Below are 13,552 nucleotides of genomic sequence, written 5' to 3' on the forward strand. Positions count from 1 at the left end.
ACATCAGCTGCTACACTGACTGTTGATAAACCCACTTCACAGAAGGCCTTGTTTTAAAGGAAGCAGCTTTAAGCTCAAATTATGTAGGCAAGTAAAACAAACTCATTGGACTGCCATGTGAGAAGCTGTAGCTTTTTACTGCTTTCAGACTGTGTGTGATCATCGTGAGGCTGTGGCTACTGTTCCTGCTGCTAGATTCAGTTCGATCATCATGTTTTGTCCCATTTGGCTGAGAGGACACGCCATGTACCAGGCTTTAAATAGACTTGCAAACTTTCCAGTACAGCTGAAATGCATTTATAATCATTAAAAGCCTGTTATTGGTGCACCCAGGAGAGGTGCACTCAGACAGCCTCTGTGTAAACCTCTGTGTGTTTCACTTGGCAGAAAAATGTACCCTGGATCAGAATGACTCTTTCTTGCATTAGAACACATTGTTCTTCACTGACTGTTGATCATCTCCCTGCTAGGATCCAGTCTGTGTCACGATTGACACAGTTAGCAACATTACCAAATTAAAAGTACAGCTGTGAAATAACCAGTGAAACTTTTAAAGTCAGTAACAGAAGCATTCATTATTTTAGTAGTTTAGCTCATGTTTTTATGAGTGGTCACCATGTGACTGTACCAGTGTGAGCTCACTTGTCACCACCCATTCATGAGACACCTAATTTTCCTAGATGGAAAAGACTGAGTTCATCATCAGTGTTACTTAAGAATAAGCCTTTGTGATTACTATAAATGTCAACTGTTGATAGACAAAGTGTTTTCTTATATTATGTGCATATAACACAACAGGCCACATTGTCATGCTTATCCAGTAAAAGACAGACACGTCTTTTCTGTGTTCAGTTGCATGTTTATGTGAACATTTTTCTCCAGTGGCTTGTCTCAGTGTGGATCCCAGCCACCCCAGCAGGCTCCAACAGGCTCTCTGCTCAGTCATCTGCCTCCAACCAGTCGGTGGGTTTTCTGCCAGGCTGTACTTTTCCAGTCCTATTGGATGTGAGTCCAGAAAGAGAAGCTGATGATTTTGAGCCCATGCATCATTTTATATCAGACCACAGTCACCTCATCCTAAAAGAGAGGCCAATAGGTTATGCATAACTTAGTAATCCAAAAGTGAGACTACATAACACAACTATATAAAAGGAACAACACATTTCTCCCTCTTACAAATTAAAGGTTAAATTCACAAGCAAAAAGATATGCCATTTCTGAATTCAATACACTTGAGGGTTTTTCTGCTTGGCTTGTTCTTTTGTGACCAGTAGCTTATGGCAGTTAAGCTAACGATATCTTTAAATGACGACTGTAAGAGCAGAGACGCACCAAGCCGATGTCAGAGAGATAGCAGTGATGAAGGCCGACCCCTGCGTCGCCCCATGTTGCCTTCGTCTTGGCCCGTCGCACAAACAGCCACGGCCACCTAGCATGTGCGTTCTGAACCTGCATGACAGAAATAACTCCCCCCTATCAGCAGGTGGCGGTATCTGTATTCTCTATTCAGAAAGGAACAGAAAAAGAGCTAGACAGCAGAAATACAAGCTGTAAACAAAGCAGCTCTTGTTCAGCACAGCTGCTGTTTACAGCTGCTTCTAATCGAGAATATGTCTGATAAGAAGTTTCAAATGATGCTGCCGTTCTCCGCCCTTGGTCTTTTGGTTGTAGAAGAAGAAAGGAGGTTGTGGACGTACTAAAAGTGTGAAGTCATGGATACTTCAGGCTAAAGGGGCTTTCCTGATCCGGTCTCCTCTTGTGCATTGATTCGCTAAGCTGAACAGCCAATCAGAGTGGTTTCTTTGACAAACGAGGCCCGATCAGCCTGACACCGATTCAACGTGGAATTGGCCGAAAAGCTGCCGACAGGGTCCAACTAGGGTCAACAGTGCGAGACACACCAGAGTTCCAGCAGATGCTCAGCAACAACTGAAGCTGGCTGACAGCCGACTGCCGGCTTGGTGTGTAACAGTCCTAAAGGCCAGTCAGTCGTCTCTGAGCTAGTTCTCCTGATGGATGTCAAATGTCTTTACAGCTGCCCTAGAGAGGGGGAGCTGCAATGTTGTTACTGTGACATCTCCATGAAGACATTCATAGGCTGCTTCTCGTGTCCTGTATATGATGGATGGCGGGTCCTTGGCCATTGATTCTCGCTCATCTGGAAGGACTTCAGGGTCGAGCGAGGATCAGGGAAATCCCACCACCCTTACATCTGCTCTGCGGAGTGAGGTTGCTGCTGGAGGAGCCATGAGCGAGGGCGCACCAGAGTGTCCTTTGCAGAGGTCTTTTCTGGATCGACATGCCCCTTTATCAGAAATCAGTTGGTGATCGGATGATTTTAATAAAGGATTGAAGGAAAGGACGTCTCCTGTCTAGTAATGTTTTCTTCGATTCCTCTCTTCTTGCATTTTCTCTTTGCACAATTTCCCTGCATCCTATGTGAGTGGGACTAAGATCCAAGGAGAAGATGCAGGTGAGGGAAATGTCGGCCCATAAAAGAGACGTGAGAAGTAGCCAGAGTGTTGAATCTGGTTGTACACATTTAATGTATAGCAGATGCCCAGTTCGCTTGAAATGGGTGTGAATGTTGGATTGTCCGTTTTGGGGGTTATGCATCAGTGACACCTGTTCCCCAGCCTTGTGTTGGCTGACCTGTATAGCCGGGCTTTAAGGATTTAAGAGGCGACCCTCAGTGAGGAAATAGTCTGAGGAAACGATGCCCCCAAATCCCTCGTGTGATAGGACTCTTCTCATGGCAAGCCCCACTAATTACTGGTTTGCTCTGAGTGTTTTGAGAGTGTAGACACCTGCTGCTTAATGAAATGCTCTGAGAATGGCAGTGTGTACAGTTAAAGAGGCGATAAGCTTTGAAATATTTTCAGTTCAGATCTCTCTAAATCACTTTTAACTGAAGCCGGCCACAAAACTGCGGAACTTCCAGCAGCATCATAGGTGAAGTATTTGGCTTACGTCCTTTCCTTTTTTTCTGCACGTCTTGTTTTCACTCACCAACTCTTCCTTGTCAACTCCACGCTCACATTTCGCTTTGTTTCCCCCCGCATTTAACCGCACCCTTAAACGCATGTAAGAATTCAGAGCTTATGGTTATTGAGGGGTTAATGCCAAGGTCAGGCATCAAAGGAAGGTAACTCGTGTTCAGCCCTCCCCATCTCTGTGTCCAACAATGGTAGTGCCAGTGAGGTCTAATCCTTCAGGATAATTGAATCGCTGCTATCTATTCTTCTAAATATACCATCCCCTAATTAAGGCTGACAGCGGGGCGTGTTGAAGCAGACATGGATTCAGCAAGTTGCCTTGTTTTGAAGACACAGTACAAGGAGAAGTGGGGTTTGGGAATTAAGACCTCCCCAGTCCCTCACCCAGTTCACCTCCCCCTTCTTTTATTCCCAACATGTGGCCCCCAGCCTCGGGGGTCTGCTTTGTTATTCTAAGCTAGCTAATTGTGGGGGATTCCAACATGGTTCATCTCCAATTAACCTGAATGACATAAGAGCAGAGTGTTTGTGGTCTTCGCAACACAGGACATTCAGGCTATGCATCATCCTAGCTTTTGTACCAGACATCCACACAGCGCCGTGCTCCCCCACACGCAGCACGAGTGTCGAAATTCAGTGCTTTCTGCTTCTGAGATGTAAATCTGTTCAGGTTTTCTTCTGTGATATTGAGCTCAGTATCTTTGGCTTTTGGACTATCAGACCAAACAAGACTGTTAATGACATCACCCTGTGGTGAATCGGGTTATAAATGTCTCACAATTAGTTTAGCTAGTTTTCATTATCAGTTTCTCTGCCTGTTATTTTCTTAATTAATTGAAAGTTTCTTTTGTCAATAAAATATCTGTCGCTGTTCATGTCTTCAAATGCCATGTGTCCAACCAGAAGCCTGGAGTTTGTAGTGACATAATTCACAGAGAAACCACAAATTTCACAACTGAAAATGGTTTGCCGAAAGGGGGTACTTCACAGATGGAGTGTTACATCTTCATAGAGCTGGTGGACCAGAGAGACAGTCAGGTCTTTAATAGTACAGACTGTCAGGCACAGTAGCAGCTATCGATTATTTTCATTATATTTGATTAATCTGGCATTTATTTTTTTTTATTGGCCCATTAAGTGTTTAGTTTATGAAACACCCAAAGTAGTGTGAAACAGTTTTCACAGGCTTGGAGTTGCATATAATTTTACTTTGACATGTAAAAATATTGGATTATCCTTTTAAAAAAATCTATCAAATGATTAATTGTCAGTCAACTAATCATTTTCAGCTTCAGACCAGATATCAGGTCCTCATTCAATATTAGGATAAAAGCATGAAAACTAATTTATCAGCTTTTGTTTTTTTATTATTTCAGAATGATCCACACTAAAGCGAAGATCCACAGAGTGCAACTGTGTGTATGGTAATGTTCTTTGTGTTTTTGTTGTGTTTAAACAGAGCCGCCTCCCACTCTCACCCTGGTCAGCACATTTAAAACAAGCCCAGCCGAACACCCTCATCTGACCCTCCATCTGCCGGGTCAGCGTTCAGATGAAGCACTAAATCAAGTTGAAGAGTTTAGCACAGACATGAATAAGAGAAAATTTGATGATTAATCACTGAATTCAAGTTGCATCTGGATCAGCTGAAACATCAGACGTGTTTGTCAGATGGAAAATGTTCTCAGGAGAAAAGAGCTCCGTTTCAGTGGGAGTTGACATGAGTCAGCCAGGATGTGTGTAAGCTTGTGGGGGTGTGATGGAGAAGATAGGCAGGGCTGATGATTTTCTGCCTCTGTGTGTGCATTCCCAGTAAACTGCTATAGTAAACAGAGCGAGGCTCTGTGTTTGCCGTGTTCCTTCAGTCGTGCCGTCTGACTGGTTAACGCCGGTGTTTTCACCCTGAAGCTCAGGACTATTGGAGGAACACACTCACCTGAGGGACTACAGAACAAGTTTAGTTTCAGACTTGGGCTAGAAATCTCACCACCTGCTGTTTGTTGGATTAGTCCCTCTCTGAAACTGAAAAGGGTTTCCTTTCCTGGGAAGAGGTGTTTTTCATGGTAGGTAAATAATGAAAAGACCAGGCTTTCTGAATGAAGGTGCTTTAATTAGAGGAAATATAATGGGGAAGTAGAACATCTTTGCTTTGCATGCTGGAGTTTGCATCTAGAAACACTTTGCGTTTGCATGTGTTGTTGCAGTTTTCATTCATCCTCTGTAACAGCAAAGGATTGCAGAGCTAAATTAGAGCTGTAACTATTGAGGTACAATTTTATATTGATTAATCTGTTGATTATTTCTCAACTATTATGTTTATGATACAGTCGGAAAGCAGTGAAAAGCGCCTGTGTGAGTTTTCTAGAGCTCAGGGTGACTTCAGTCAAATAAACTGTCCAAACAGTTATCGTTAAGTGTTTCCTTACAGTAGGGCTGATGTTCGCCGACTCCTTTTGTTTTGGTGAAATACTGTGTGAGGCTGTGAGAGAAGCACATTTCCTCATCTGTGCAGACCAGCACTTAAAGTCTGTTTTTCCTCCTGTGTCTGCAAATTTCACATCTGCTGCTTACATCAGCAGACCACTGTACCCCGTGGTACCCGTTAGTGTCCGCTCCTTTCCGTATTCTTTATCCCAAATTGGAAGCAGTTTCAAAATAAACCATTTCTGTGATATTTGTCTCAAAATTTGCTTTCAGCAGAAGTTCAGATTTAACTTTGATTATCCCTTTTTCCCCTCTCACTTCCTCCTTTTTTGGTCGTGTTCACCACCCTCCTGTCTATCTCTCTTCTCCTGCCCTGAAGCTATGGATAGGAAGGCTGGTTGCATCATAGTCCAGCCAGCTTTGCCTGAAAGAACAGTCAGTACACTTGACTTTGCTCAAGCTGAAAGAGACCAGCGGCTGGTGAGTGGTGCTTATCTCTTGTTGTATTGATCACCAGAGCTGTATACAGTCGCACTTTGTTGGAGGGTTTAGTGGTGTCTCTCTCCCTCAGAGGCAGCTCAAGTGTGGTGTTGTCTCTGTGACGACACTGTCACAGTGGCATGTGTCACTTGGGTGTCATGTAAATATTTGACGGTGTTGCAGAGGTTAAGGTCACTTGTAGTTTAGCTGATCAGAATACATTTAAAGAAATACATCCTATAAGGAAATTAAGCAAGAACTTCCTGTTGCCAGTCGTTTCTATAGTTTCAGTTTATGCCTCGATTCAGTTGTTTAACAAGAAAATGGATTGTGTAAGATGAGGAGGTAAGATTTTTCTTGGGCAAACCTTGCTGCATGTTGAAACATACCTTTCACTGGAATGCATTGCCTACTTCACTAAAATGGAGTTACAGTATTTCCTGTTAGCACACTTATTCCTGAGTTTCTACTTAATGTAGCAAATGAGAGAGATAAAAGATCAGAGATGCAATGCCCCATCAGGGCAGGAATTCATTGAAAAGTTGATGAATAGTTAGAGCCAACACACCTGTAATTTGCATATTAGGAAAAGGATTGCAGGTGTTGTATTCCATAATGGACTTTGGGCAGATTATTTCCTGCTGGTGAGGCCTGAGAGGCTAGGGTGCCCTGGGCTAAAGCCTTAACATGAAATGTCTTTCTGAAATCCAAGTCAGAAATTTCAGTTGAAACACAAAATGACCACAAAAAGATGCAAAATTACCAAAAAAAGAGACAGAGATGTTCAACTACCAGAATCTATTCAGGTCATTCTTGAGTTCAACTGCCAAATTTGAAGAAATTCCCACATGGCGTTCCTCAGATATCACATTCATTAGAATGGGATGGGCGCATAACCTGAAAACGTAATGCCTCTGTCCATGGCTGTCGTTGGTGCAGAGACAAAAAAAAACTACCATAAAGATGCTCAAAATCAACCAACAAAATAAATAAATAATACAAATTAAATAATAAAAAAAGTCAAATATTCTTAAAAAGACTCCAAAGAACAAAAAGGAGGCACAAACCACCTACAAATGTTAGATCCTTTGACCAGGGGCCCATTTTCTTTTCATCCGTCCATGACTACGTTGCAGTATAAGTGATGTCAGAGTGTAGTGACAGAAAATGGACTGATTTCTTCTAAATGTATTTGAGGGAATTCTGGGAAAAATGCTCCTCTCCCATTATTTCATTATGTCGCCCATCCATCAGTGCAGAGGAGGATAAGATTAGGAAATGCTGTGTACATCTTATGACCAGACAGCAAAACAAGGAAAAGTGCCACACAAATGAGCCTGATGTACTGGATATGATTTGCCTTTAGTGGGGTAATTCCAGTTCATAGCTCAAGTTGATCACAACTTAGATTTTACTGCCAGAGTTTTGACCATAATCACTGATGGGAAGAGGCTACGTATTGAAATAGTTGCAGAGATGTGGGAAAGCTAAGCAGCAGCTTGAGGGTTAAAAAACATGAGCAGTCAGAGGATCATAAAAACCTTATTTGGAAGCGAAAACAAAAGCAAACAGTAAAATTATTAGCATTACTTCCATAGCCAAGCACCATGTCATTACCTTGCTACATTATTTTGTGGAGTTACTTTCATTCCTGGCACATGTATCACTTTGTCAGACTTCAGCAGCTCTGTTCTGCTCTTTATTTGTTTTGGAAAGTTTATACTCCACCGGCTCAAGCTAAACTCGTTATCCCAGGGTTCAGTAAATTTACCAAACCAATCCTGTAGTCTTCATCCTTGGATAGTAAAAAAAAAAAAAAAAACAAGCAGTAAAGTATAAAAATATAACTGCTTTGTGGCTTGTCCAAGTTTTGCCTTCTGCAGTAAACCTCCAAACAGGTTTCTGTAAATAATGAATGGCATTTTATTTATAATACTGTGCTGATGGTTTTTAAGGTTCTGAACGGATTAGCTCCTTGGTACCAGTCAGAGCTCTTTAAACCCTGCTGCCCTACCCGCTTAGATCTATTGACCACTCGCTTTTGGTTGTTCCTGTCTCGAGAAAAAAGAGGTGATCATGCTTCCTCTATTATAGGTCCCAGACTCTGGAATAGGTTACCTCTGAATATTAGAACATTTTCATGTCCATGGATTATCAGCTGAGAGGGATGTAGAAGTTTCCTGGGACACATAGCTTTAGCCTTTTAGCATTATATAATGTAGGTGACCTTTAAGTGCATAAGAAGAATTTAAAAATGATGTGTTAGAAACACTAAAAAGTCAGCTACAGGTGGAGTTTTGAGCCAGCTCCCTAAGTTAGCATTAATTAGCTAGCTACAGCTAATGAAACCTGCCAGCAGCAGGCATTTAAAACAACAAAACTGACTGGGATCAGTATATACACCTGTTTTCATTGGTTTATTTTCACTTGCAGATATTGGCTGTAAATGACATCGTCCCTTGTTAAACACCCCCCTTATCCTACATTTAATGTCTGTGAATGATCACTGTTCACTAGAATTTCCCACTGAGGATCCTTTTATGAGCATACTAGCACATGTTTGGGTAACACACATGCACACACACACACACACTTTGTTGTCTCATGGGAGGACGAACAAGTGCCTCGTTTGAGTAAATCCATATGTGCACAAAGCATCAGGACTGTACTGTACCGGAATGGGGCAGAGTCACTTAACAGGGAACAGGCGTGCAGACAGGCACACAGTCTTGTTGCATAAGAGCAGCAGTAAAATAGCCAGACCCTGGCTTTCTGCCTCCACCTCCTCGCCTGGCCAGAGGACAGGTGGTGGCAGGAGAAAGCAAGCGAGCAGGTGAGTGGCAGCAGCTCTCTGCCATGCTCAACAGATTCATTGTTTATTAAAAATTAAATCAGACCTGGGCCAGGCCTGACCCCCCCTTGATCTAGTGCAGCCTTACAGGGAACTGTTTTCAATCCCACTTAGTACCACAGCTAATGGCAATTCTGCCCAGTGTTTAGGAAAGCAGCCCTCTTCATACATAGCGAGCCTGTTTTGGGTTTCGTGCTCTACTCCGATGAGGAGACGATAAAAATGGGCTCTTAAGAAAGAGGTAGTGAAAAAGTAACATGAAACAGAGTCTGACCTGCCTCCATCTCTGTCAGCTCAGCTTGATGAAAAACATGCTCGTCCTCCAGACATTAAGGTCTCGAAACTTTTTCTCTGGCAGTAGTTTTAGTTGCAGTTTAGAACAAATCAATGTCCTGACAGAACAGCTGCATGCAGGATGGTGAGTGGCTGGAGATAAAGTTACTACCAGTGACTGACTGCTGGGCTGAAAAGAGATCCTGAAAAGTGTGGGTGAAGATTTTTGGAATGAACTTATTTGAAACAACCTAACAAATCAACAATCATATCAACGTTAATATGGATTTAATGTTAAAATAATACATGGATTAATGATACTTCCATGTCTCGCTATTTAAATTCATCAGCTAACTTTCCATTTGTGGTTTCTCTAATTTTCAGCTTTTCTCATCTTATATAAGATCAATTTTTATTTTTATTTTTACAGGTTCCAAATAAAATAAATGAGGCTTATGGATTGAAGAACATGCAAATGGCATTTTGTCATTATTTTCTGACATTTTCTGTAGTAAATTGTTAGTTCACTAATGAAATCCAATCATATATTAATTAATAAAGATATCTATAGCTCTACGAACATATTGAGATATATTTATTTGTAAACAGTCATCCCCAAAATAATTCTGTTAACGATGTTGAGACATTCGATTTTGTCAGTATTGCTCAGCCCTAACATTGGGATTAATTAAAGATACTCAACCTAACCTCTCTTCATCCTCTCCTAACCGCTCTCTGCCCCTCCCATCACATCCTGTTTCCTAGCAACAACTATGGATGTCTGATTGTGACAAAACTGTACAAAATGTGGCCTCCAGTCTGAAACTAGCACTGACTAACAGTAAATGTATCAATCTAATGGAACGCTCTGGTTACCGTTGATGACACACACTGCAACTAGTGTTACACAAAGCTTGAGTTACTCCCTAATTAAAATCATATTAATTCAGAACAAATGTATGACAGTTTCTTCCCCCAGGCCATCACTCTTGTGAGCAGTTAGTCTATGTGCACATTTTGTCTTTGTTTTTTTTCTTACTTGTGGTTTTGGTTTTGTTTAGTTGTTATATTGTTGTGCACATCAGGGGTTGTTGAGCTGGGGTCAAATTCCTTGCATTTTTGATATTTGGCACAAAAGTTTATGCTTACAGTATGCTCATGACCATGCTAGGTGGCTAATGCTACCAAAACAAACAGGTTAGCTTTAGATGCTAACACATCCAGAAGGAAGAAGGGCACATCTGGATCCAGTCTGAGTCCTCTGGCTGCTTTTAACCCTCTCCATGTCAAACAGCCAAACCCATGTTAACCCTGGTTAACATGGGTTTGGCTCTTTCTTTGTCCCACTCTCTCTGTGCTAAAGACGCCACCTCTTCACTCTGGCAGCTGCTGGTTCAGACTTTTAGCTGCCCAGAGCTCCTCCATGGCTGTTTGACATGACTACAGACTGGAAAAACCCTTCTTCTAACCTTGGCTAGGCGGCAGGCGGGGCTGATTTACAGACCGTACTTTGACAACACAGGGTGGAGAAACTGGAATAACAACAGGAGGCTGTAGGCAGCAGCTAAATCATGAAGCAGGTTATTATAAGGGAGAGACACCAAATCCTGTCCCATTTAGACTTGATTTACCAGACACAATCTAAAATCTTAGTTAATGCACCTTTAAATGAAAGGAGCCTTAGGATCTCTTTTTTTTTTTACAGAGCAAGATTAGTTTTATGAGTAATCATTATCTTGATGAAGGTAAATGTGTGAAGATGTTAGTGATTTACATTCGAATCTTACCTGTGAAAATGAGGCGGGGGCTGTCTTACCCTCAGTCGTAGACTATTAACTACTGGTGATGAGTACTTGTGTCTGACTTCAGGTTATCTTTGACTCATCTGAGGTTGGTGACTACAGCATATGAGTTGGTTCAACATAATCCTGTCTGGGTGTTTAACTGCAGTCATACTGTTCAAACAAGACTGTGCATGACTCTGCCTTGTCTGATGTCCTCATGGTGATTTTATGGAGTCAGAAATGTTCTATGGGCAGAAAGGTTGATGAGACTGGGCTTTTTTCTGCCCTTTTGAGTAACCTTTAAAAACAACAGGTTGACTTGAAGCTCCACATATGGAGCAGTGTTAATGTACAGCTGAGGAGACTCTCGTCCAGGTGCCAAATCAGTGATGACTTGCATGTTAAGACAGGCTATTAAAGCAGTCTGTTCTGTGGAGGTGGGGTGATGGTGAGCATTAAAGTTGGCCTGTGTTATTAAACACAATGTACCTGGATGTGAGCAAAGCCTGAAGTGCAGTGAGATCATTCACTGTCAGACAGAAGGTTGGTCCAAACAGTACAGTTTGTGCATATTTAACCAGACTGTTTTATCCATTGTCCCCACTATGACGCTGTTGTGCTCTGTGTTGATTCAGGTTGACTTTGATTTCATGTTTTCTATTGTGTGTGTGTGTGTGTGTGTCTGTGCGCAGGCATCAATGATGACCTTTGGAACAATAATAGAGAATTGAGTTTACTCTATGGGCGTGGGCACCGCTATGACAAACAGCTGTGTGTGTTCTAGCAGAGCAATAAACGTGTAGAAGCTCCAGCTTTCATGATATCTCACTACACAATAAGATTTGTTTTATTTATTTATTTTTTAATTAGCTGCAGTGAGTTTAAGTGTTGTACATTAACCCCTGCCTCCTAAACCCAGCCCCAGCTCTTCACACACTCCCAGCCTGATCCGTATACACACTCCAGCAGTAAACATAACCCAGTAAAGATTTTATTAAAGGCTTGAATGTATTTCCAGCTCCGGCTGGTCCAGCTCTACCTGTTCACTCTCGTCCACCATTATGTTCTCGTGTTGGCTATAAATGATCCATCTAGACTTCTGTTAGCTGGTTCTGTCAGCAGATGTGGGGTCGTTCAGCTCCAGCTTAACCGTTAAATTGGACCTTTTTGCTGTTTGTTGTTTCTGTTGTTGCTTCTTTTCCATCCTTGGTTCTGTTGCACTCATTGTTTTCTCTTTTTGAGTTTACATGTTGTTGAACCAAATACAACAATCAGAGGAGCTTTTCTTCTGCTGTCAGAGGCTGTCATCATGTTCTCTACTGTGCTTGTATGAAATGTGTTCATGTACACATCCCCCAGTTGTATTATGAATAGAAGTGCAAGCAGGAACCATGAATCAGCCCTCAGGTTGCAAACACACAGGAAGTTCGAGTATTTCAGGATAGTATGGCAAAACCAGTAGGAGCCTTACTGAACAGATTCTCTAGCTTCACTAAAATCTGAAAGCAGCCCTGTGATGGATGGTCCTTGTATCACATTGAGCCTGATATGTAATCTGTCTGTGGCCTTTCCCTCAATGACTCATATAGTTTGATACACACAGGATGACTAGGCACAGATTTTCCAGCATGTGAGGATGTGGCAGTCTGCCCAAACGTATTTAAAAGTGTCCCCAAGAGCCAAAGTTTTGATGGTGGTGAGGATACTGCAGCCAGATTGAACTGTCAGACTGCTCCTCTAAGCCACAAGTTAATCCTTAATTATAAATCATGTTTAAAGCCTCTGAATCTAAACTTAATGTGTGTGTGCCACAGTTTAATGTCTTTAGCATCAGCTGTGTGAAGTAGACTTTCTTCTGCTGTTTGTATCCAAATAAGATCAAACTCTCAGCGTATACTGATGGATACGTTATGTGCTGTACATTGTGTAGGTAAGGTCATGTGCCAGTGCTTGTAAGTGTTAACGTCATAATCTTCATTCATTTCAAAAGGCTCCAGTCATTCTTTCAAAGAAGAACAGCTTTATTACAGCTGAGCAACTGGTGTGCTTGTCGATGACAGAGGCTTGGAGCGGGCATGCCTGTATTTGTAAGTCCTTGTGCGTATATGTGTGTGAGGGAGGGATATATGTGTGGAAACAAGGGAGCATAAGCAGGTGCCACGTGGCCCTGGATGTGCTAACCCGAGATGAGGACTGCTGCAGGGCCAGTGTGTGTTCTCAGCTGTTAGGGAGTGAGATGAAGGTGGGGCTTTCTGCGCCTGTGTGTGTGCACGCAGTGTTTTATCTACAGTCGCTCATGCTCCCCTGAACCCCCCTACGGGCACATCTGAGAGCAGGCATGTGGGGGATACATGTAGCACATGACTCATATTGTCTCACACACATTCACAGACTTGCAGTATGAGGCACACACGGCTCCTCGTCAGCTGCTCTGCACCGTCGCCTTCTTTTACTGTCAGCTTTACTTGCACACTGCCTCAGGTTGTTTTGGGAAAACTAATCCTGCTTCAGATCCAGCTGTCTGTCACCCCTCTCACATGTAGGAATGATCAGTACTGCAAAAAGGTTCTGCTGCACATATCCTGAGCTGAAACACAGTTTGGAGGATATTTTCAGGTGTCTGTCATGAGTGCAGGCTTTTCTAGGTTTTCTTTCTTCCCCTTTGTTGCTTCTTGGTCCACTCACAGTCTTTTCCTCATCCCATGATGCACTTGTTTCTCTTGGCTAAAGCATTAGATATGTTC

At 42.3% G+C, this 13,552-nt stretch overlaps 1 protein-coding gene across 1 annotated transcript in view; it reads left to right on the plus strand.

Moving 5' to 3' along the window:
* The window catches only part of plekhg5b (pleckstrin homology domain containing, family G (with RhoGef domain) member 5b), a 64,230-nt gene that overhangs the window by 22,425 nt on the left and 28,253 nt on the right, over positions 1-13,552 (plus strand).

Source organism: Monopterus albus, unplaced genomic scaffold, assembly GCF_001952655.1.
Source record: "Monopterus albus unplaced genomic scaffold, M_albus_1.0 scaffold212.1, whole genome shotgun sequence".
Lineage (NCBI taxonomy): Eukaryota > Metazoa > Chordata > Actinopteri > Synbranchiformes > Synbranchidae > Monopterus > Monopterus albus.